This window comes from Rhinoderma darwinii, chromosome 3 (assembly GCF_050947455.1).
Source record: "Rhinoderma darwinii isolate aRhiDar2 chromosome 3, aRhiDar2.hap1, whole genome shotgun sequence".
Classification (NCBI taxonomy): domain Eukaryota; kingdom Metazoa; phylum Chordata; class Amphibia; order Anura; family Rhinodermatidae; genus Rhinoderma; species Rhinoderma darwinii.
This window is the reverse complement of record NC_134689.1, coordinates 410,988,789-411,011,905: the sequence shown is the minus strand read 5'-3', so window position 1 is coordinate 411,011,905 and position 23,117 is coordinate 410,988,789. Positions and strand designations below refer to the sequence as shown.

Genomic DNA, 23,117 nt, shown 5'->3' with positions numbered 1-23,117 from the left:
TTAAAGCCCTGGCTTTAAAAATAAAATAATAAATAAAAAAATGTACCCTACATTGATATATTTGTACATAGTAAATAGATGGCACCTAAGAAATGTTGAAGAAAACTCAATAGCCTTTCTTGTTATCCATCTTCACCTTAAATGGTATTTTTGATTTCTACTTATACTCAATTTCTTTGTAAAATCGCATGGCCCTTAAAACTAATTTAGTTAAAGAAAGAAAAATGCTTACAGAGGATTTCCTTATCGAGTAAAAATCTCACTCTCAGCGTCCCATTATTTACTTGGAAGCATTTAACGCTAACGGCAAGATGGCACGAAGCTTCTAGGCTTTTGGAGTTTGGTTAAAATTGGTTTAATTTAAAACCGGTTTCTTCAATCAATCAGAATGAGCAGGTAATCAGCATTTTGTCAACAAGACATTGGTTCTGAACAGGGTCAATAAATTCAACATCAAATGTCCTTGTGGCGCAAAGGTAGCGCGTCTGACTCCAGATCAGAAGGTTGCGTGTTCAAATCACGTCAGGGTCAGTTGTTGCTTTGATCATCATAATGTGAGTACAGAATGCTAATTTTCATCCAGGTAGTTCCAATTCCTTTGATAAGAGAATTAGGACTCACCTTGAAGTCAAACTTTTTGGACTTCTCCTTTTTTAAAGCGGCAATATCTTCGCAGCTTTTATTATTGCAATGAAAAAAGGGAAAATGTTGCTGTTGTATCAAGAAAGATATCCAGGTTCCTCTTAAATCATTCAACAAATCAACCATCACAAAATCCTTTGGCAGAGAGTTCCAAAGTCTCACTGCTCTTACAGTAAAGAATCTCAGTCTGTGATGATGGTGAATTTTTTTTCCTCCCGACGTACTTGATGCTGTCTTGTTCTGGTTAAAGCCCTGGCTTTAAAAATAAAATAATAAATAAAAAAATGTACCCTACATTGATATATTTGTACATAGTAAATAGATGGCACCTAAGAAATGTTGAAGAAAACTCAATAGCCTTTCTTGTTATCCATCTTCACCTTAAATGGTATTTTTGATTTCTACTTATACTCAATTTCTTTGTAAAATCGCATGGCCCTTAAATCCAATTTAGTTAAAGAAAGAAAAATGCTTACAGAGGATTTCCTTATCGAGTAAAAATCTCACTCTCAGCGTCCCATTATTTACTTGGAAGCATTTAACGCTAACGGCAAGATGGCACGAAGCTTCTAGGCTTTTGGAGTTTGGTTAAAATTGGTTTAATTTAAAACCGGTTTCTTCAATCAATCAGAATGAGCAGGTAATCAGCATTTTGTCAACAAGACATTGGTTCTGAACAGGGTCAATAAATTCATCATCAAATGACCTTGTGGCGCAACGGTAGCGCGTCTGACTCCAGATCAGAAGGTTGCGTGTTCAAATCACGTCAGGGTCAGTTGTTGCTTTGATCATCATAATGTGAGTACAGAATGCTAATTTTCATCCAGCTAGTTCCAGTTCCTTTGATAAGAGAATTAGGACTCACCTTGAAGTCAAAGTTTTTGGACTTCTCCTTTTTTAAGGCGGCAATATCTACGCAGCTTTTATTATTGCAATGAAAAAAGGGAAAATGTTGCTGTTGTATCAAGAAAGATATCCAGGTTCCTCTTAAATCATTCAACAAATCAACCATCACAAAATCCTTTGGCAGAGAGTTCCAAAGTCTCACTGCTCTTACAGTAAAGAATCTCAGTCTGTGATGATGGTGAATTTTTTTTCCTCCCGACGTACTTGATGCTGTCTTGTTCTGGTTAAAGCCCTGGCTTTAAAAATAAAATAATAAATAAAAAAATGTACCCTACATTGATATATTTGTACATAGTAAATAGATGGCACCTAAGAAATGTTGAAGAAAACTCAATAGCCTTTCTTGTTATCCATCTTCACCTTAAATGGTATTTTTGATTTCTACTTATACTCAATTTCTTTGTAAAATCGCATGGCCCTTAAATCCAATTTAGTGAAAGAAAGAAAAATGCTTACAGATGATTTCCTTATCGAGTAAAAATCTCACTCTCAGCATTCCATTATTTACTTGGAAGCATTTAACGCTAACGGCAAGATGGCACGAAGCTTCTAGGCTTTTGGAGTTTGGTTAAAATTGGTTTAATTGAAAACCGGTTTCTTCAATCAATCAGAATGAGCAGGTAATCAGCATTTTGTCAACAAGACATTGGTTCTGAACAGGGTCAATAAATTCATCATCAAATGAGCTTGTGGCGCAACGGTAGCGCGTCTGACTCCAGATCAAAAGGTTGCGTGTTCAAATCACGTCTGGGTCAGTTTTTGCTTTGATCATCATAATGTGAGTACAGTATGCTAATTTTCATCCAGCTAGTTCCAATTCCTTTGATAAGAGAATTAGGACTCACCTTGAAGTCAAACTTTTTGGACTTCTCCTTTTTTAAAGCGGCAATATCTTCGCAGCTTTTATTATTGCAATGAAAAAAGGGAAAATGTTGCTGTTGTATCAAGAAAGATATCCAGGTTCCTCTTAAATCATTCAACAAATCAACCATCACAAAATCCTTTGGCAGAGAGTTCCAAAGTCTCACTGCTCTTACAGTAAAGAATCTCAGTCTGTGATGATGGTGAATTTTTTTTCCTCCCGACGTACTTGATGCTGTCTTGTTCTGGTTAAAGCCCTGGCTTTAAAAATAAAATAATAAATAAAAAAATGTACCCTACATTGATATATTTGTACATAGTAAATAGATGGCACCTAAGAAATGTTGAAGAAAACTCAATAGCCTTTCTTGTTATCCATCTTCACCTCAAATGGTATTTTTGATTTCTACTTATACTCAATTTCTTTGTAAAATTGCATGGCCCTTAAATCCAATTTAGTTAAAGAAAGAAAAATGCTTACAGAGGATTTCCTTATCGAGTAAAAATCTCACTCTCAGCGTCCCATTATTTACTTGGAAGCATTTAACGCTAACGGCAAGATGGCACGAAGCTTCTAGGCTTTTGGAGTTTGGTTAAAATTGGTTTAATTTAAAACCGGTTTCTTCAATCAATCAGAATGAGCAGGTATTCAGCATTTTGTCAACAAGACATTGGTTCTGAACAGGGTCAATAAATTCATCATCAAATGACCTTGTGGCGCAACAGTAGCGCGTCTGACTCCAGATCAGAAGGTTGCGTGTTCAAATCACGTCAGGGTCAGTTGTTGCTTTGATCATCATAATGTGAGTACAGAATGCTAATTTTCATCCAGCTAGTTCCAGTTCCTTTGATATGAGAATTAGGACTCACCTTGAAGTCAAAGTTTTTGGACTTCTCCTTTTTTAAGGCGGCAATATCTACGCAGCTTTTATTATTGCAATGAAAAAAGGGAAAATGTTGCTGTTGTATCAAGAAAGATATCCAGGTTACTCTTAAATCATTCAACAAATCAACCATCACAAAATCCTTTGGCAGAGAGTTCCAAAGTCTCACTGCTCTTACAGTAAAGAATCTCAGTCTGTGATGATGGTGAATTTTTTTTCCTCCCGACGTACTTGATGCTGTCTTGTTCTGGTTAAAGCCCTGGCTTTAAAAATAAAATAATAAATAAAAAAATGTACCCTACATTGATATATTTGTACATAGTAAATAGATGGCACCTAAGAAATGTTGAAGAAAACTCAATAGCCTTTCTTGTTATCCATCTTCACCTTAAATGGTATTTTTGATTTCTACTCATACTCAATTTCTTTGTAAAATCGCATGGCCCTTAAATCCAATTTAGTTAAAGAAAGAAAAATGCTTACAGATGATTTCCTTATCGAGTAAAAATCTCACTCTCAGCATCCCATTATTTACTTGGAAGCATTTAATGCTAACAGCAAGATGGCACGAAGCTTCTAGGCTTTTGGAGTTTGGTTAAAATTGGTTTAATTGAAAACCGGTTTCTTCAATCAATCAGAATGAGCAGGTAATCAGCATTTTGTCAACAAGACATTGGTTCTGAACAGGGTCAATAAATTCATCATCAAATGACCTTGTGGCGCAACGGTAGCGCGTCTGACTCCAGATCAGAAGGTTGCGTGTTCAAATCACGTCTGGGTCAGTTGTTGCTTTGATCATCATAATGAGAGTAGAGAATGCTAGTTTTTCATCCAGCTAGTTCCAGTTCCTTTGATAAGAGAATTAGGACTCACCTTGAAGTCAAAGTTTTTGGACTTCTCCTTTTTTAAGGCGGCAATATCTACGCAGCTTTTATTATTGCAATGAAAAAAGGGAAAATGTTGCTGTTGTATCAAGAAAGATATCCAGGTTCCTCTTAAATCATTCAACAAATCAACCATCACAAAATCCTTTGGCAGAGAGTTCCAAAGTCTCACTGCTCTTACAGTAAAGAATCTCAGTCTGTGATGATGGTGAATTTTTTTTCCTCCCGACGTACTTGATGCTGTCTTGTTCTGGTTAAAGCCCTGGCTTTAAAAATAAAATAATAAATAAAAAAATGTACCCTACATTGATATATTTGTACATAGTAAATAGATGGCACCTAAGAAATGTTGAAGAAAACTCAATAGCCTTTCTTGTTATCCATCTTCACCTTAAATGGTATTTTTGATTTCTACTTATACTCAATTTCTTTGAGAAAATCGCATGGCCCTTAAATCCAATTTAGTTAAAGAAAGAAAAATGCTTACAGAGGATTTCCTTATCGAGTAAAAATCTCACTCTCAGCGTCCCATTATTTACTTGGAAGCATTTAACGCTAACGGCAAGATGGCACGAAGCTTCTAGGCTTTTGGAGTTTGGTTAAAATTGGTTTAATTTAAAACCGGTTTCTTCAATCAATCAGAATGAGCAGGTATTCAGCATTTTGTCAACAAGACATTGGTTCTGAACAGGGTCAATAAATTCATCATCAAATGACCTTGTGGCGCAACGGTAGCGCGTCTGACTCCAGATCAGAAGGTTGCGTGTTCAAATCACGTCAGGGTCAGTTGTTGCTTTGATCATCATAATGTGAGTACAGAATGCTAATTTTCATCCAGCTAGTTCCAGTTCCTTTGATAAGAGAATTAGGACTCACCTTGAAGTCAAAGTTTTTGGACTTCTCCTTTTTTAAGGCGGCAATATCTACGCAGCTTTTATTATTGCAATGAAAAAAGGGAAAATGTTGCTGTTGTATCAAGAAAGATATCCAGGTTCCTCTTAAATCATTCAACAAATCAACCATCACAAAATCCTTTGGCAGAGAGTTCCAAAGTCTCACTGCTCTTACAGTAAAGTATCTCAGTCTGTGATGATGGTGAATTTTTTTTCCTCCCGACGTACTTGATGCTGTCTTGTTCTGGTTAAAGCCCTGGCTTTAAAAATAAAATAATAAATAAAAAAATGTACCCTACATTGATATATTTGTACATAGTAAATAGATGGCACCTAAGAAATGTTGAAGAAAACTCAATAGCCTTTCTTGTTATCCATCTTCACCTTAAATGGTATTTTTGATTTCTACTTATACTCAATTTCTTTGTAAAATCGCATGGCCCTTAAATCCAATTTAGTTAAAGAAAGAAAAATGCTTACAGATGATTTCCTTATCGAGTAAAAATCTCACTCTCAGCATCCCATTATTTACTTGGAAGCATTTAATGCTAACGGCAAGATGGCACGAAGCTTCTAGGCTTTTGGAGTTTGGTTAAAATTGGTTTAATTGAAAACCGGTTTCTTCAATCAATCAGAATGAGCAGGTAATCAGCATTTTGTCAACAAGACATTGGTTCTGAACAGGGTCAATAAATTCATCATCAAATGACCTTGTGGTGCAACGGTAGCGCGTCTGACCCCAGATCAGAAGGTTGCGTGTTCAAATCACGTCTGGGTCAGTTGTTGCTTTGATCATAATAATGTGAGTACAGAATGCTAATTTTCATCCAGCTAGTTCCAATTCCTTTGATAAGAGAATTAGGACTCACCTTGAAGTCAAACTTTTTGGACTTCTCCTTTTTTAAAGCGGCAATATCTTCGCAGCTTTTATTATTGCAATGAAAAAAGGGAAAATGTTGCTGTTGTATCAAGAAAGATATCCAGGTTCCTCTTAAATCATTCAACAAATCAACCATCACAAAATCCTTTGGCAGAGAGTTCCGAAGTCTCACTGCTCTTACAGTAAAGAATCTCAGTCTGTGATGATGGTGAATTTTTTTTCCTCCCGACGTACTTGATGCTGTCTTGTTCTGGTTAAAGCCCTGGCTTTAAAAATAAAATAATAAATAAAAAAATGTACCCTACATTGATATATTTGTACATAGTAAATAGATGGCACCTAAGAAATGTTGAAGAAAACTCAATAGCCTTTCTTGTTATCCATCTTCACCTCAAATGGTATTTTTGATTTCTACTTATACTCAATTTCTTTGTAAAATTGCATGGCCCTTAAATCCAATTTAGTTAAAGAAAGAAAAATGCTTACAGAGGATTTCCTTATCGAGTAAAAATCTCACTCTCAGCGTCCCATTATTTACTTGGAAGCATTTAACGCTAACGGCAAGATGGCACGAAGCTTCTAGGTTTTGGAGTTTGGTTAAAATTGGTTTAATTTAAAACCGGTGTCTTCAATCAATCAGAATGAGCAGGTAATCAGCATTTTGTCAACAAGACATTGGTTCTGAACAGGGTCAATAAATTCATCATCAAATGACCTTGTGGCGCAACGGTAGCGCGTCTGACTCCAGATCAGAAGGTTGCGTGTTCAAATCACGTCAGGGTCAGTTGTTGCTTTGATCATCATAATGAGAGTAGAGAATGCTAGTTTTTCATCCAGCTAGTTCCAGTTCCTTTGATAAGAGAATTAGGACTCACCTTGAAGTCAAAGTTTTTGGACTTCTCCTTTTTTAAGGCGGCAATATCTACGCAGCTTTTATTATTGCAATGAAAAAAGGGAAAATGTTGCTGTTGTATCAAGAAAGATATCCAGGTTCCTCTTAAATCATTCAACAAATCAACCATCACAAAATCCTTTGGCAGAGAGTTCCAAAGTCTCGCTGCTCTTACAGTAAAGAATCTCAGTCTGTGATGATGGTGAATTTTTTTTCCTCCCGACGTACTTGATGCTGTCTTGTTCTGGTTAAAGCCCTGGCTTTAAAAATAAAATAATAAATAAAAAAATGTACCCTACATTGATATATTTGTACATAGTAAATAGATGGCACCTAAGAAATGTTGAAGAAAACTCAATAGCCTTTCTTGTTATCCATCTTCACCTTAAATGGTATTTTTGATTTCTACTTATACTCAATTTCTTTGTAAAATCGCATGGCCCTTAAATCCAATTTAGTTAAAGAAAGAAAAATGCTTACAGATGATTTCCTTATCGAGTAAAAATCTCACTCTCAGCATCCCATTATTTACTTGGAAGCATTTAACGCTAACGGCAAGATGGCACGAAGCTTCTAGGCTTTTGGAGTTTGGTTAAAATTGGTTTAATTGAAAACCGGTTTCTTCAATCAATCAGAATGAGCAGGTAATCAGCATTTTGTCAACAAGACATTGGTTCTGAACAGGGTCAATAAATTCATCATCAAATGACCTTGTGGCGCAACGGTAGCGCGTCTGACTCCAGATCAGAAGGTTGCGTGTTCAAATCACGTCTGGGTCAGTTGTTGCTTTGATCATCATAATGTGAGTACAGAATGCTAATTTTCATCCAGCTAGTTCCAATTCCTTTGATAAGAGAATTAGGACTCACCTTGAAGTCAAACTTTTTGGAGTTCTCCTTTTTTAAAGCGGCAATATCTTCGCAGCTTTTATTATTGCAATGAAAAAAGGGAAAATGTTGCTGTTGTATCAAGAAAGATATCCAGGTTCCTCTTAAATCATTCAACAAATCAACCATCACAAAATCCTTTGGCAGAGAGTTCCAAAGTCTCACTGCTCTTACAGTAAAGAATCTCAGTCTGTGATGATGGTGAATTTTTTTTCCTCCCGACGTACTTGATGCTGTCTTGTTCTGGTTAAAGCCCTGGCTTTAAAAATAAAATAATAAATAAAAAAATGTACCCTACATTGATATATTTGTACATAGTAAATAGATGGCACCTAAGAAATGTTGAAGAAAACTCAATAGCCTTTCTTGTTATCCATCTTCACCTCAAATGGTATTTTTGATTTCTACTTATACTCAATTTCTTTGTAAAATCGCATGGCCCTTAAATCCAATTTAGTTAAAGAAAGAAAAATGCTTACAGAGGATTTCCTTATCGAGTAAAAATCTCACTCTCAGCGTCCCATTATTTACTTGGAAGCATTTAACGCTAACGGCAAGATGGCACGAAACTTCTAGGCTTTTGGAGTTTGGTTAAAATTGGTTTAATTTAAAACCGGTTTCTTCAATCAATCAGAATGAGCAGGTAATCAGCATTTTGTCAACAAGACATTGGTTCTGAACAGGGTCAATAAATTCATCATCAAATGACCTTGTGGCGCAACGGTAGCGCGTCTGACTCCAGATCAGAAGGTTGCGTGTTCAAATCACGTCAGGGTCAGTTGTTGCTTTGATCATCATAATGAGAGTAGAGAATGCTAGTTTTTATCCAGCTAGTTCCAGTTCCTTTGATAAGAGAATTAGGACTCACCTTGAAGTCAAAGTTTTTGGACTTCTCCTTTTTTAAGGCGGCAATATCTACGCAGCTTTTATTATTGCAATGAAAAAAGGGAAAATGTTGCTGTTGTATCAAGAAAGATATCCAGGTTCCTCTTAAATCATTCAACAAATCAACCATCAACCGTAAAATAATAAATAAAAAAATGTACCCTACATTGATATATTTGTACATAGTAAATAGATGGCACCTAAGAAATGTTGAAGAAAACTCAATAGCCTTTCTTGTTATCCATCTTCACCTCAAATGGTATTTTTGATTTCTACTTATACTCAATTTCTTTGTAAAATCGCATGGCCCTTAAATCCAATTTAGTTAAAGAAAGAAAAATGCTTACAGAGGATTTCCTTATCGAGTAAAAATCTCACTCTCAGCGTCCCATTATTTACTTGGAAGCATTTAACGCTAACGGCAAGATGGCACGAAACTTCTAGGCTTTTGGAGTTTGGTTAAAATTGGTTTAATTTAAAACCGGTTTCTTCAATCAATCAGAATGAGCAGGTAATCAGCATTTTGTCAACAAGACATTGGTTCTGAACAGGGTCAATAAATTCATCATCAAATGACCTTGTGGCGCAACGGTAGCGCGTCTGACTCCAGATCAGAAGGTTGCGTGTTCAAATCACGTCAGGGTCAGTTGTTGCTTTGATCATCATAATGAGAGTAGAGAATGCTAGTTTTTCATCCAGCTAGTTCCAGTTCCTTTGATAAGAGAATTAGGACTCACCTTGAAGTCAAAGTTTTTGGACTTCTCCTTTTTTAAGGCGGCAATATCTACGCAGCTTTTATTATTGCAATGAAAAAAGGGAAAATGTTGCTGTTGTATCAAGAAAGATATCCAGGTTCCTCTTAAATCATTCAACAAATCAACCATCACAAAATCCTTTGGCAGAGAGTTCCAAAGTCTCACTGCTCTTACAGTAAAGAATCTCAGTCTGTGATGATGGTGAATTTTTTTTCCTCCCGACGTACTTGATGCTGTCTTGTTCTGGTTAAAGCCCTGGCTTTAAAAATAAAATAATAAATAAAAAAATGTACCCTACATTGATATATTTGTACATAGTAAATAGATGGCACCTAAGAAATGTTGAAGAAAACTCAATAGCCTTTCTTGTTATCCATCTTCACCTTAAATGGTATTTTTGATTTCTACTTATACTCAATTTCTTTGTAAAATCGCATGGCCCTTAAATCCAATTTAGTTAAAGAAAGAAAAATGCTTACAGATGATTTCCTTATCGAGTAAAAATCTCACTCTCAGCATCCCATTATTTACTTGGAAGCATTTAACGCTAACGGCAAGATGGCACGAAGCTTCTAGGCTTTTGGAGTTTGGTTAAAATTGGTTTAATTGAAAACCGGTTTCTTCAATCAATCCGAATGAGCAGGTAATCAGCATTTTGTCAACAAGACATTGGTTCTGAACAGGGTCAATAAATTCATCATCAAATGACCTTGTGGCGCAACGGTAGCGCGTCTGACTCCAGATCAGAAGGTTGCGTGTTCAAATCACGTCTGGGTCAGTTGTTGCTTTGATCATCATAATGTGAGTACAGAATGCTAATTTTCATCCAGCTAGTTCCAATTCCTTTGATAAGAGAATTAGGACTCACCTTGAAGTCAAACTTTTTGGAGTTCTCCTTTTTTAAAGCGGCAATATCTTCGCAGCTTTTATTATTGCAATGAAAAAAGGGAAAATGTTGCTGTTGTATCAAGAAAGATATCCAGGTTCCTCTTAAATCATTCAACAAATCAACCATCACAAAATCCTTTGGCAGAGAGTTCCAAAGTCTCACTGCTCTTACAGTAAAGAATCTCAGTCTGTGATGATGGTGAATTTTTTTTCCTCCCGACGTACTTGATGCTGTCTTGTTCTGGTTAAAGCCCTGGCTTTAAAAATAAAATAATAAATAAAAAAATGTACCCTACATTGATATATTTGTACATAGTAAATAGATGGCACCTAAGAAATGTTGAAGAAAACTCAATAGCCTTTCTTGTTATCCATCTTCACCTCAAATGGTATTTTTGATTTCTACTTATACTCAATTTCTTTGTAAAATCGCATGGCCCTTAAATCCAATTTAGTTAAAGAAAGAAAAATGCTTACAGATGATTTCCTTATCGAGTAAAAATCTCACTCTCAGCGTCCCATTATTTACTTGGAAGCATTTAACGCTAACGGCAAGATGGCACGAAACTTCTAGGCTTTTGGAGTTTGGTTAAAATTGGTTTAATTTAAAACCGGTTTCTTCAATCAATCAGAATGAGCAGGTAATCAGCATTTTGTCAACAAGACATTGGTTCTGAACAGGGTCAATAAATTCATCATCAAATGACCTTGTGGTGCAACGGTAGCGCGTCTGACCCCATATCAGAAGGTTGCGTGTTCAAATCACGTCTGGGTCAGTTGTTGCTTTGATCATCATAATGAGAGTAGAGAATGCTAGTTTTTATCCAGCTAGTTCCAATTCCTTTGATAAGAGAATTAGGACTCACCTTGAAGTCAAACTTTTTGGACTTCTCCTTTTTTAAGGCGGCAATATCTACGCAGCTTTTATTATTGCAATGAAAAAAGGGAAAATGTTGCTGTTGTATCAAGAAAGATATCCAGGTTCCTCTTAAATCATTCAACAAATCAACCATCACAAAATCCTTTGGCAGAGAGTTCCAAAGTCTCACTGCTCTTACAGTAAAGAATCTCAGTCTGTGATGATGGTGAATTTTTTTTCCTCCCGACGTACTTGATGCTGTCTTGTTCTGGTTAAAGCCCTGGCTTTAAAAATAAAATAATAAATAAAAAAATGTACCCTACATTGATATATTTGTACATAGTAAATAGATGGCACCTAAGAAATGTTGAAGAAAACTCAATAGCCTTTCTTGTTATCCATCTTCACCTTAAATGGTATTTTTGATTTCTACTTATACTCAATTTCTTTGTAAAATCGCATGTCCCTTAAATCCAATTTAGTTAAAGAAAGAAAAATGCTTACAGATGATTTCCTTATCGAGTAAAAATCTCACTCTCAGCATCCCATTATTTACTTGGAAGCATTTAACGCTAACGGCAAGATGGCACGAAGCTTCTAGGCTTTTGGAGTTTGGTTAAAATTGGTTTCATTGAAAACCGGTTTCTTCAATCAATCAGAATGAGCAGGTAATCAGCATTTTGTCAACAAGACATTGGTTCTGAACAGGGTCAATAAATTCATCATCAAATGACCTTGTGGCGCAACGGTAGCGCGTCTGACTCCAGATCAGAAGGTTGCGTGTTCAAATCACGTCTGGGTCAGTTGTTGCTTTGATCATCATAATGTGAGTACAGAATGCTAATTTTCATCCAGCTAGTTCCAATTCCTTTGATAAGAGAATTAGGACTCACCTTGAAGTCAAACTTTTTGGACTTCTCCTTTTTTAAAGCGGCAATATCTTCGCAGCTTTTATTATTGCAATGAAAAAAGGGAAAATGTTGCTGTTGTATCAAGAAAGATATCCAGGTTCCTCTTAAATCATTCAACAAATCAACCATCACAAAATCCTTTGGCAGAGAGTTCCAAAGTCTCACTGCTCTTACAGTAAAGAATCTCAGTCTGTGATGATGGTGAATTTTTTTTCCTCCCGACGTACTTGATGCTGTCTTGTTCTGGTTAAAGCCCTGGCTTTAAAAATAAAATAATAAATAAAAAAATGTACCCTACATTGATATATTTGTACATAGTAAATAGATGGCACCTAAGAAATGTTGAAGAAAACTCAATAGCCTTTCTTGTTATCCATCTTCACCTTAAATGGTATTTTTGATTTCTACTTATACTCAATTTCTTTGTAAAATCGCATGGCCCTTAAATCCAATTTAGTTAAAGAAAGAAAAATGCTTACAGATGATTTCCTTATCGAGTAAAAATCTCACTCTCAGCGTCCCATTATTTACTTGGAAGCATTTAACGCTAACGGCAAGATGGCACGAAACTTCTAGGCTTTTGGAGTTTGGTTAAAATTGGTTTCATTGAAAACCGGTTTCTTCAATCAATCAGAATGAGCAGGTAATCAGCATTTTGTCAACAAGACATTGGTTCTGAACAGGGTCAATAAATTCATCATCAAATGACCTTGTGGCGCAACGGTAGCGCGTCTGACTCCAGATCAGAAGGTTGCGTGTTCAAATCACGTCTGGGTCAGTTGTTGCTTTGATCATCATAATGTGAGTACAGAATGCTAATTTTCATCCAGCTAGTTCCAATTCCTTTGATAAGAGAATTAGGACTCACCTTGAAGTCAAACTTTTTGGACTTCTCCTTTTTTAAAGCGGCAATATCTTCGCAGCTTTTATTATTGCAATGAAAAAAGGGAAAATGTTGCTGTTGTATCAAGAAAGATATCCAGGTTCCTCTTAAATCATTCAACAAATCAACCATCACAAAATCCTTTGGCAGAGAGTTCCAAAGTCTCACTGCTCTTACAGTAAAGAATCTCAGTCTGTGATGATGGTGAATTTTTTTTCCTCCCGACGTACTTGATGCTGTCTTGTTCTGGTTAAAGCCCTGGCTTTAAAAATAAAATAATAAATAAAAAAATGTACCCTACATTGATATATTTGTACATAGTAAATAGATGGCACCTAAGAAATGTTGAAAAAAACTCAATAGCCTTTCTTGTTATCCATCTTCACCTTAAATGGTATTTTTGATTTCTACTTATACTCAATTTCTTTGTAAAATCGCATGGCCCTTAAATCCAATTTAGTTAAAGAAAGAAAAATGCTTACAGATGATTTCCTTATCGAGTAAAAATCTCACTCTCAGCATCCCATTATTTACTTGGAAGCATTTAATGCTAACGGCAAGATGGCACGAAGCTTCTAGGCTTTTGGAGTTTGGTTAAAATTGGTTTAATTGAAAACCGGTTTCTTCAATCAATCAGAATGAGCAGGTAATCAGCATTTTGTCAACAAGACATTGGTTCTGAACAGGGTCAATAAATTCATCATCAAATGACCTTGTGGCGCAACGGTAGCGCGTCTGACCCCAGATCAGAAGGTTGCGTGTTCAAATCACGTCTGGGTCAGTTGTTGTTTTGATCATCATAATGTGAGTACAGAATGCTAATTTTCATCCAGCTAGTTCCAGTTCCTTTGATAAGAGAATTAGGACTCACCTTGAAGTCAAAGTTTTTGGACTTCTCCTTTTTTAAAGCGGCAATATCTTCGCAGCTTTTATTATTGCAATGAAAAAAGGGAAAATGTTGCTGTTGTATCAAGAAAGATATCCAGGTTCCTCTTAAATCATTCAACAAATCAACCATCACAAAATCCTTTGGCAGAGAGTTCCAAAGTCTCACTGCTCTTACAGTAAAGAATCTCAGTCTGTGATGATGGTGAATTTTTTTTCCTCCCGACGTACTTGATGCTGTCTTGTTCTGGTTAAAGCCCTGGCTTTAAAAATAAAATAATAAATAAAAAAATTTACCCTACATTGATATATTTGTACATAGTAAATAGATGGCACCTAAGAAATGTTGAAGAAAACTCAATAGCCTTTCTTGTTATCCATCTTCACCTTAAATGGTATTTTTGATTTCTACTTATACTCAATTTCTTTGTAAAATCGCATGGCCCTTAAATCCAATTTAGTTAAAGAAAGAAAAATGCTTACAGAGGATTTCCTTATCGAGTAAAAATCTCACTCTCAGCGTCCCATTATTTACTTGGAAGCATTTAACGCTAACGGCAAGATGGCACGAAGCTTCTAGGCTTTTGGAGTTTGGTTAAAATTGGTTTAATTTAAAACCGGTTTCTTCAATCAATCAGAATGAGCAGGTAATCAGCATTTTGTCAACAAGACATTGGTTCTGAACAGGGTCAATAAATTAATCATCAAATGACCTTGTGGCGAAACGGTAGCGCGTCTGACTCCAGATCAGAAGGTTGCATGTTCAAATCACGTCAGGGTCAGTTGTTGCTTTGATCTTCATAATGTGAGTACAGAATGCTAATTTTCATCCAGCTAGTTCCAATTCCTTTGATAAGAGAATTAGGACTCACCTTGAAGTCAAAGTTTTTGGACTTCTCCTTTTTTAAGGCGGCAATATCTACGCAGCTTTTATTATTGCAATGAAAAAAGGGAAAATGTTGCTGTTGTATCAAGAAAGATATCCAGGTTCCTCTTAAATCATTCAACAAATCAACCATCACAAAATCCTTTGGCAGAGAGTTCCAAAGTCTCACTGCTCTTACAGTAAAGAATCTCAGTCTGTGATGATGGTGAATTTATTTTCCTCCCGACGTACTTGATGCTGTCTTGTTCTGGTTAAAGCCCTGGCTTTAAAAATAAAATAATAAATAAAAAAATGTACCCTACATTGATATATTTGTACATAGTAAATAGATGGCACCTAAGAAATGTTGAAGAAAACTCAATAGCCTTTCTTGTTATCCATCTTCACCTTAAATGGTATTTTTGATTTCTACTTATACTCAATTTCTTTGTAAAATCGCATGGCCCTTAAATCCAATTTAGTTAAAGAAAGAAAAATGCTTACAGAGGATTTCCTTATCGAGTAAAAATCTCACTCTCAGCGTCCCATTATTTACTTGGAAGCATTTAACGCTAACGGCAAGATGGCACGAAGCTTCTAGGCTTTTGGAGTTTGGTTAAAATTGGTTTAATTTAAAACCGGTTTCTTCAATCAATCAGAATGAGCAGGTAATCAGCATTTTGTCAACAAGACATTGGTTCTGAACAGGGTCAATAAATTAATCATCAAATGACCTTGTGGCGCAACGGTAGCGCGTCTGACTCCAGATCAGAAGGTTGCGTGTTCAAATCACGTCAGGGTCAGTTGTTGCTTTGATCATCATAATGAGAGTAGAGAATGCTAGTTTTTCATCCAGCTAGTTCCAGTTCCTTTGATAAGAGAATTAGGACTCACCTTGAAGTCAAAGTTTTTGGACTTCTCCTTTTTTAAGGCGGCAATATCTACGCAGCTTTTATTATTGCAATGAAAAAAGGGAAAATGTTGCTGTTGTATCAAGAAAGATATCCAGGTTCCTCTTAAATCATTCAACAAATCAACCATCACAAAATCCTTTGGCAGAGAGTTCCAAAGTCTCACTGCTCTTACAGTAAAGAATCTCAGTCTGTGATGATGGTGAATTTTTTTTCCTCCCGATGTACTTGATGCTGTCTTGTTCTGGTTAAAGCCCTGGCTTTAAAAATAAAATAATAAATAAAAAAATGTACCCTACATTGATATATTTGTACATAGTAAATGGATGGCACCTAAGAAATGTTGAAGAAAACTCAATAGCCTTTCTTGTTATCCATCTTCACCTTAAATGGTATTTTTGATTTCTGCTTATACTCAATTTCTTTGTAAAATCGCATGGCCCTTAAATCCAATTTAGTTAAAGAAAGAAAAATGCTTACAGAGGATTTCCTTATCGAGTAAAAATCTCACTCTCAGCGTCCCATTATTTACTTGGAAGCATTTAACGCTAACGGCAAGATGGCACGAAGCTTCTAGGCTTTTGGAGTTTGGTTAAAATTGGTTTAATTTAAAACCGGTTTCTTCAATCAATCAGAATGAGCAGGTAATCAGCATTTTGTCAACAAGGCATTGGTTCTGAACAGGGTCAATAAATTCATCATCAAATGACCTTGTGGCGCAACGGTAGCGCGTCTGACTCCAGATCAGAAGGTTGCGTGTTCAAATCACGTCAGGGTCAGTTGTTGCTTTGATCATCATAATGTGAGTACAGAATGCTAATTTTCATCCAGCTAGTTCCAATTCCTTTGATAAGAGAATTAGGACTCACCTTGAAGTCAAAGTTTTTGGACTTCTCCTTTTTTAAGGCGGCAATATCTACGCAGCTTTTATTATTGCAATGAAAAAAGGGAAAATGTTGCTGTTGTATCAAGAAAGATATCCAGGTTCCTCTTAAATCATTCAACAAATCAACCATCACAAAATCCTTTGGCAGAGAGTTCCAAAGTCTCACTGCTCTTACAGTAAAGAATCTCAGTCTGTGATGATGGTGAATTTTTTTTCCTCCCGACGTACTTGATGCTGTCTTGTTCTGGTTAAAGCCCTGGCTTTAAAAATAAAATAATAAATAAAAAAATGTACCCTACATTGATATATTTGTACATAGTAAATAGATGGCACCTAAGAAATGTTGAAGAAAACTCAATAGCCTTTCTTGTTATCCATCTTCACCTTAAATGGTATTTTTGATTTCTACTTATACTCAATTTCTTTGTAAAATCGCATGGCCCTTAAATCCAATTTAGTTAAAGAAAGAAAAATGCTTACAGAGGATTTCCTTATCGAGTAAAAATCTCACTCTCAGCGTCCCATTATTTACTTGGAAGCATTTAACGCTAACGGCAAGATGGCACGAAGCTTCTAGGCTTTTGGAGTTTGGTTAAAATTGGTTTAATTTAAAACCGGTTTCTTCAATCAATCAGAATGAGCAGGTAATCAGCATTTTGTCAACAAGACATTGGTTCTGAACAGGGTCAATAAATTAATCATCAAATGACCTTGTGGCGAAACGGTAGCGCGTCTGACTCCAGATCAGAAGGTTGCATGTTCAAATCACGTTCGGGTCAGTTGTTGCTTTGATCATCATAATGTGAGTACAGAATGCTAATTTTCATCCAGCTAGTTCCAATTCCTTTGATAAGAGAATTAGGACTCACCTTGAAGTCAAAGTTTTTGGACTTCTCCTTTTTTAAGGCGGCAATATCTACGCAGCTTTTATTATTGCAATGAAAAAAGGGAAAATGTTGCTGTTGTATCAAGAAAGATATCCAGGTTCCTCTTAAATCATTCAACAAATCAACCATCACAAAATCCTTTGGCAGAGAGTTCCAAAGTCTCACTGCTCTTACAGTAAAGAATCTCAGTCTGTGATGATGGTGAATTTTTTTTCCTCCCGACGTACTTGATGCTGTCTTGTTCTGGTTAAAGCCCTGGCTTTAAAAATAAAATAATAAATAAAAAAATGTACCCTACATTGATATATTTGTACATAGTAAATAGATGGCACCTAAGAAATGTTGAAGAAAACTCAATAGCCTTTCTTGTTATCCATCTTCACCTTAAATGGTATTTTTGATTTCTACTTATACTCAATTTCTTTGTAAAATCGCATGGCCCTTAAATCCAATTTAGTTAAAGAAAGAAAAATGCTTACAGAGGATTTCCTTATCGAGTAAAAATCTCACTCTCAGCGTCCCATTATTTACTTGGAAGCATTTAACGCTAACGGCAAGATGGCACGAAGCTTCTAGGCTTTTGGAGTTTGGTTAAAATTGGTTTAATTTAAAACCGGTTTCTTCAATCAATCAGAATGAGCAGGTAATCAGCATTTTGTCAACAAGACATTGGTTCTGAACAGGGTCAATAAATTAATCATCAAATGACCTTGTGGCGAAACGGTAGCGCGTCTGACTCCAGATCAGAAGGTTGCATGTTCAAATCACGTCAGGGTCAGTTGTTGCTTTGATCATCATAATGTGAGTACAGAATGCTAATTTTCATCCAGCTAGTTCCAATTCCTTTGATAAGAGAATTAGGACTCACCTTGAAGTCAAAGTTTTTGGACTTCTCCTTTTTTAAGGCGGCAATATCTACGCAGCTTTTATTATTGCAATGAAAAAAGGGAAAATGTTGCTGTTGTATCAAGAAAGATATCCAGGTTCCTCTTAAATCATTCAACAAATCAACCATCACAAAATCCTTTGGCAGAGAGTTCCAAAGTCTCACTGCTCTTACAGTAAAGAATCTCAGTCTGTGATGATGGTGAATTTATTTTCCTCCCGACGTACTTGATGCTGTCTTGTTCTGGTTAAAGCCCTGGCTTTAAAAATAAAATAATAAATAAAAAAATGTACCCTACATTGATATATTTGTACATAGTAAATAGATGGCACCTAAGAAATGTTGAAGAAAACTCAATAGCCTTTCTTGTTATCCATCTTCACCTTAAATGGTATTTTTGATTTCTACTTATACTCAATTTCTTTGTAAAATCGCATGGCCCTTAAATCCAATTTAGTTAAAGAAAGAAAAATGCTTACAGAGGATTTCCTTATCGAGTAAAAATCTCACTCTCAGCGTCCCATTATTTACTTGGAAGCATTTAATGCTAACGGCAAGATGGCACGAAGCTTCTAGGCTTTTGGAGTTTGGTTAAAATTGGTTTAATTTAAAACCGGTTTCTTCAATCAATCAGAATGAGCAGGTAATCAGCATTTTGTCAACAAGACATTGGTTCTGAACAGGTCAATAGATTCATCATCAAATGACCTTGTGGCGCAACGGTAGCGCGTCTGACTCCAGATCAGAAGGTTGCGTGTTCAAATCACGTCAGGGTCAGTTGTTGCTTTGATCATCATAATGAGAGTAGAGAATGCTAGTTTTTCATCCAGCTAGTTCCAGTTCCTTTGATAAGAGAATTAGGACTCACCTTGAAGTCAAAGTTTTTGGACTTCTCCTTTTTTAAGGCGGCAATATCTACGCAGCTTTTATTATTGCAATGAAAAAAGGGAAAATGTTGCTGTTGTATCAAGAAAGATATCCAGGTTCCTCTTAAATCATTCAACAAATCAACCATCACAAAATCCTTTGGCAGAGAGTTCCAAAGTCTCACTGCTCTTACAGTAAAGAATCTCAGTCTGTGATGATGGTGAATTTTTTTTCCTCCCGATGTACTTGATGCTGTCTTGTTCTGGTTAAAGCCCTGGCTTTAAAAATAAAATAATAAATAAAAAAATGTACCCTACATTGATATATTTGTACATAGTAAATGGATGGCACCTAAGAAATGTTGAAGAAAACTCAATAGCCTTTCTTGTTATCCATCTTCACCTTAAATGGTATTTTTGATTTCTGCTTATACTCAATTTCTTTGTAAAATCGCATGGCCCTTAAATCCAATTTAGTTAAAGAAAGAAAAATGCTTACAGAGGATTTCCTTATCGAGTAAAAATCTCACTCTCAGCGTCCCATTATTTACTTGGAAGCATTTAACGCTAACGGCAAGATGGCACGAAGCTTCTAGGCTTTTGGAGTTTGGTTAAAATTGGTTTAATTTAAAACCGGTTTCTTCAATCAATCAGAATGAGCAGGTAATCAGCATTTTGTCAACAAGGCATTGGTTCTGAACAGGGTCAATAAATTCATCATCAAATGACCTTGTGGCGCAACGGTAGCGCGTCTGACTCCAGATCAGAAGGTTGCGTGTTCAAATCACGTCAGGGTCAGTTGTTGCTTTGATCGTCATAATGTGAGTACAGAATGCTAATTTTCATCCAGCTAGTTCCAATTCCTTTGATAAGAGAATTAGGACTCACCTTGAAGTCAAAGTTTTTGGACTTCTCCTTTTTTAAGGCGGCAATATCTACGCAGCTTTTATTATTGCAATGAAAAAAGGGAAAATGTTGCTGTTGTATCAAGAAAGATATCCAGGTTCCTCTTAAATCATTCAACAAATCAACCATCACAAAATCCTTTGGCAGAGAGTTCCAAAGTCTCACTGCTCTTACAGTAAAGAATCTCAGTCTGTGATGATGGTGAATTTTTTTTCCTCCCGACGTACTTGATGCTGTCTTGTTCTGGTTAAAGCCCTGGCTTTAAAAATAAAATAATAAATAAAAAAATGTACCCTACATTGATATATTTGTACATAGTAAATAGATGGCACCTAAGAAATGTTGAAGAAAACTCAATAGCCTTTCTTGTTATCCATCTTCACCTTAAATGGTATTTTTGATTTCTACTTATACTCAATTTCTTTGTAAAATCGCATGGCCCTTAAATCCAATTTAGTTAAAGAAAGAAAAATGCTTACAGAGGATTTCCTTATCGAGTAAAAATCTCACTCTCAGCGTCCCATTATTTACTTGGAAGCATTTAACGCTAACGGCAAGATGGCACGAAGCTTCTAGGCTTTTGGAGTTTGGTTAAAATTGGTTTAATTTAAAACCGGTTTCTTCAATCAATCAGAATGAGCAGGTAATCAGCATTTTGTCAACAAGACATTGGTTCTGAACAGGGTCAATAAATTCATCATCAAAAGACCTTGTGGCGCAACGGTAGCGCGTCTGACTCCAGATCAAAAGGTTACGTGTTCAAATCACGTCAGGGTCAGTTGTTGCTTTGATCATCATAATGTGAGTACAGAATGCTAATTTTCATCCAGCTAGTTCCAGTTCCTTTGATAAGAGAATTAGGACTCACCTTGAAGTCAAAGTTTTTGGACTTCTCCTTTTTTAAGGCGGCAATATCTACGCAGCTTTTATTATTGCAATGAAAAAAGGGAAAATGTTGCTGTTGTATCAAGAAAGATATCCAGGTTCCTCTTAAATCATTCAACAAATCAACCATCACAAAATCCTTTGGCAGAGAGTTCCAAAGTCTCACTGCTCTTACAGTAAAGAATCTCAGTCTGTGATGATGGTGAATTTTTTTTCCTCCCGACGTACTTGATGCTGTCTTGTTCTGGTTAAAGCCCTGGCTTTAAAAATAAAATAATAAATAAAAAAATGTACCCTACATTGATATATTTGTACATAGTAAATAGATGGCACCTAAGAAATGTTGAAGAAAACTCAATAGCCTTTCTTGTTATCCATCTTCACCTTAAATGGTATTTTTGATTTCTACTTATACTCAATTTCTTTGTAAAATCGCATGGCCCTTAAATCCAATTTAGTTAAAGAAAGAAAAATGCTTACAGAGGATTTCCTTATCGAGTAAAAATCTCACTCTCAGCGTCCCATTATTTACTTGGAAGCATTTAACGCTAACGGCAAGATGGCACGAAGCTTCTAGGCTTTTGGAGTTTGGTTAAAATTGGTTTAATTTAAAACCGGTTTCTTCAATCAATCAGAATGAGCAGGTATTCAGCATTTTGTCAACAAGACATTGGTTCTGAACAGGGTCAATAAATTCATCATCAAATGACCTTGTGGCGCAACGGTAGCGCGTCTGACTCCAGTTCAGAAGGTTGCGTGTTCAAATCACGTCAGGGTCAGTTGTTGCTTTGATCATCATAATGTGAGTACAGAATGCTAATTTTCATCCAGCTAGTTCCAGTTCCTTTGATAAGAGAATTAGGACTCACCTTGAAGTCAAAGTTTTTGGACTTCTCCTTTTTTAAGGCGGCAATATCTACGCAGCTTTTATTATTGCAATGAAAAAAGGGAAAATGTTGCTGTTGTATCAAGAAAGATATCCAGGTTCCTCTTAAATCATTCAACAAATCAACCATCACAAAATCCTTTGGCAGAGAGTTCCAAAGTCTCACTGCTCTTACAGTAAAGAATCTCAGTCTGTGATGATGGTGATTTTTTTTTCCTCCCGACGTACTTGATGCTGTCTTGTTCTGGTTAAAGCCCTGGCTTTAAAAATAAAATAATAAATAAAAAAATGTACCCTACATTGATATATTTGTACATAGTAAATAGATGGCACCTAAGAAATGTTGAAGAAAACTCAATAGCCTTTCTTGTTATCCATCTTCACCTTAAATGGTATTTTTGATTTCTACTTATACTCAATTTCTTTGTAAAATCGCATGGCCCTTAAATCCAATTTAGTTAAAGAAAGAAAAATGCTTACAGAGGATTTCCTTATCGAGTAAAAATCTCACTCTCAGCGTCCCATTATTTACTTGGAAGCATTTAACGCTAACGGCAAGATGGCACGAAGCTTCTAGGCTTTTGGAGTTTGGTTAAAATTGGTTTAATTTAAAACCGGTTTCTTCAATCAATCAGAATGAGCAGGTAATCAGCATTTTGTCAACAAGACATTGGTTCTGAACAGGGTCAATAAATTCAACATCAAATGACCTTGTGGCGCAACGGTAGCGCGTCTGACTCCAGATCAGAAGGTTGCGTGTTCAAATCATGTCAGGGTCAGTTGTTGCTTTGATCATCATAATGAGAGTACAGAATGCTAGTTTTTCATCCAGCTAGTTCCAGTTCCTTTGATAAGAGAATTAGGACTCACCTTGAAGTCAAACTTTTTGGACTTCTCCTTTTTTAAAGCGGCAATATCTTCGCAGCTTTTATTATTGCAATGAAAAAAGGGAAAATGTTGCTGTTGTATCAAGAAAGATATCCAGGTTCCTCTTAAATCATTCAACAAATCAACCATCACAAAATCCTTTGGCAGAGAGTTCCAAAGTCTCACTGCTCTTACAGTAAAGAATCTCAGTCTGTGATGATGGTGAATTTTTTTTCCTCCCGACGTACTTGATGCTGTCTTGTTCTGGTTAAAGCCCTGGCTTTAAAAATAAAATAATAAATAAAAAAATGTACCCTACATTGATATATTTGTACATAGTAAATAGATGGCACCTAAGAAATGTTGAAGAAAACTCAATAGCCTTTCTTGTTATCCATCTTCACCTTAAATGGTATTTTTGATTTCTACTTATACTCAATTTCTTTGTAAAATCGCATGGCCCTTAAATCCAATTTA

At 35.9% G+C, this 23,117-nt stretch overlaps 22 non-coding genes across 22 annotated transcripts; all 22 read left to right on the top strand.

Annotated features, from left to right (window-relative positions):
• Positions 1–459: 459 nt before the first annotated feature.
• TRNAW-CCA (transfer RNA tryptophan (anticodon CCA)) lies at positions 460–531 on the top strand. Its single transcript has one exon. It is a non-coding gene; the product is annotated as a tRNA-Trp (tRNA).
• Positions 532–1,345: 814 nt separating this feature from the next.
• On the top strand, positions 1,346–1,417 carry TRNAW-CCA (transfer RNA tryptophan (anticodon CCA)). Its single transcript has one exon. It is a non-coding gene; the product is annotated as a tRNA-Trp (tRNA).
• An 814-nt stretch (positions 1,418–2,231) lies between these two features.
• Positions 2,232–2,303, top strand: TRNAW-CCA (transfer RNA tryptophan (anticodon CCA)). Its single transcript has one exon. It is a non-coding gene; the product is annotated as a tRNA-Trp (tRNA).
• An 814-nt stretch (positions 2,304–3,117) lies between these two features.
• On the top strand, positions 3,118–3,189 carry TRNAW-CCA (transfer RNA tryptophan (anticodon CCA)). Its single transcript has one exon. It is a non-coding gene; the product is annotated as a tRNA-Trp (tRNA).
• Positions 3,190–4,003: 814 nt separating this feature from the next.
• Positions 4,004–4,075, top strand: TRNAW-CCA (transfer RNA tryptophan (anticodon CCA)). The gene has a single exon. It is a non-coding gene; the product is annotated as a tRNA-Trp (tRNA).
• Positions 4,076–4,891: 816 nt separating this feature from the next.
• Positions 4,892–4,963, top strand: TRNAW-CCA (transfer RNA tryptophan (anticodon CCA)). Its single transcript has one exon. It is a non-coding gene; the product is annotated as a tRNA-Trp (tRNA).
• Positions 4,964–5,777: 814 nt separating this feature from the next.
• Positions 5,778–5,849, top strand: TRNAW-CCA (transfer RNA tryptophan (anticodon CCA)). Its single transcript has one exon. It is a non-coding gene; the product is annotated as a tRNA-Trp (tRNA).
• An 813-nt stretch (positions 5,850–6,662) lies between these two features.
• Positions 6,663–6,734, top strand: TRNAW-CCA (transfer RNA tryptophan (anticodon CCA)). Its single transcript has one exon. It is a non-coding gene; the product is annotated as a tRNA-Trp (tRNA).
• Positions 6,735–7,549: 815 nt separating this feature from the next.
• Positions 7,550–7,621, top strand: TRNAW-CCA (transfer RNA tryptophan (anticodon CCA)). Its single transcript has one exon. It is a non-coding gene; the product is annotated as a tRNA-Trp (tRNA).
• Positions 7,622–8,435: 814 nt separating this feature from the next.
• On the top strand, positions 8,436–8,507 carry TRNAW-CCA (transfer RNA tryptophan (anticodon CCA)). Its single transcript has one exon. It is a non-coding gene; the product is annotated as a tRNA-Trp (tRNA).
• A 681-nt stretch (positions 8,508–9,188) lies between these two features.
• TRNAW-CCA (transfer RNA tryptophan (anticodon CCA)) lies at positions 9,189–9,260 on the top strand. The gene has a single exon. It is a non-coding gene; the product is annotated as a tRNA-Trp (tRNA).
• Positions 9,261–10,075: 815 nt separating this feature from the next.
• TRNAW-CCA (transfer RNA tryptophan (anticodon CCA)) lies at positions 10,076–10,147 on the top strand. The gene has a single exon. It is a non-coding gene; the product is annotated as a tRNA-Trp (tRNA).
• A 1,700-nt stretch (positions 10,148–11,847) lies between these two features.
• Positions 11,848–11,919, top strand: TRNAW-CCA (transfer RNA tryptophan (anticodon CCA)). The gene has a single exon. It is a non-coding gene; the product is annotated as a tRNA-Trp (tRNA).
• An 814-nt stretch (positions 11,920–12,733) lies between these two features.
• Positions 12,734–12,805, top strand: TRNAW-CCA (transfer RNA tryptophan (anticodon CCA)). The gene has a single exon. It is a non-coding gene; the product is annotated as a tRNA-Trp (tRNA).
• An 814-nt stretch (positions 12,806–13,619) lies between these two features.
• On the top strand, positions 13,620–13,691 carry TRNAW-CCA (transfer RNA tryptophan (anticodon CCA)). The gene has a single exon. It is a non-coding gene; the product is annotated as a tRNA-Trp (tRNA).
• Positions 13,692–15,391: 1,700 nt separating this feature from the next.
• Positions 15,392–15,463, top strand: TRNAW-CCA (transfer RNA tryptophan (anticodon CCA)). The gene has a single exon. It is a non-coding gene; the product is annotated as a tRNA-Trp (tRNA).
• An 815-nt stretch (positions 15,464–16,278) lies between these two features.
• On the top strand, positions 16,279–16,350 carry TRNAW-CCA (transfer RNA tryptophan (anticodon CCA)). The gene has a single exon. It is a non-coding gene; the product is annotated as a tRNA-Trp (tRNA).
• A 2,585-nt stretch (positions 16,351–18,935) lies between these two features.
• On the top strand, positions 18,936–19,007 carry TRNAW-CCA (transfer RNA tryptophan (anticodon CCA)). The gene has a single exon. It is a non-coding gene; the product is annotated as a tRNA-Trp (tRNA).
• An 815-nt stretch (positions 19,008–19,822) lies between these two features.
• TRNAW-CCA (transfer RNA tryptophan (anticodon CCA)) lies at positions 19,823–19,894 on the top strand. The gene has a single exon. It is a non-coding gene; the product is annotated as a tRNA-Trp (tRNA).
• Positions 19,895–20,708: 814 nt separating this feature from the next.
• TRNAW-CCA (transfer RNA tryptophan (anticodon CCA)) lies at positions 20,709–20,780 on the top strand. Its single transcript has one exon. It is a non-coding gene; the product is annotated as a tRNA-Trp (tRNA).
• An 814-nt stretch (positions 20,781–21,594) lies between these two features.
• On the top strand, positions 21,595–21,666 carry TRNAW-CCA (transfer RNA tryptophan (anticodon CCA)). Its single transcript has one exon. It is a non-coding gene; the product is annotated as a tRNA-Trp (tRNA).
• An 814-nt stretch (positions 21,667–22,480) lies between these two features.
• Positions 22,481–22,552, top strand: TRNAW-CCA (transfer RNA tryptophan (anticodon CCA)). The gene has a single exon. It is a non-coding gene; the product is annotated as a tRNA-Trp (tRNA).
• The last annotated feature ends 565 nt before the right edge of the window (positions 22,553–23,117 follow it).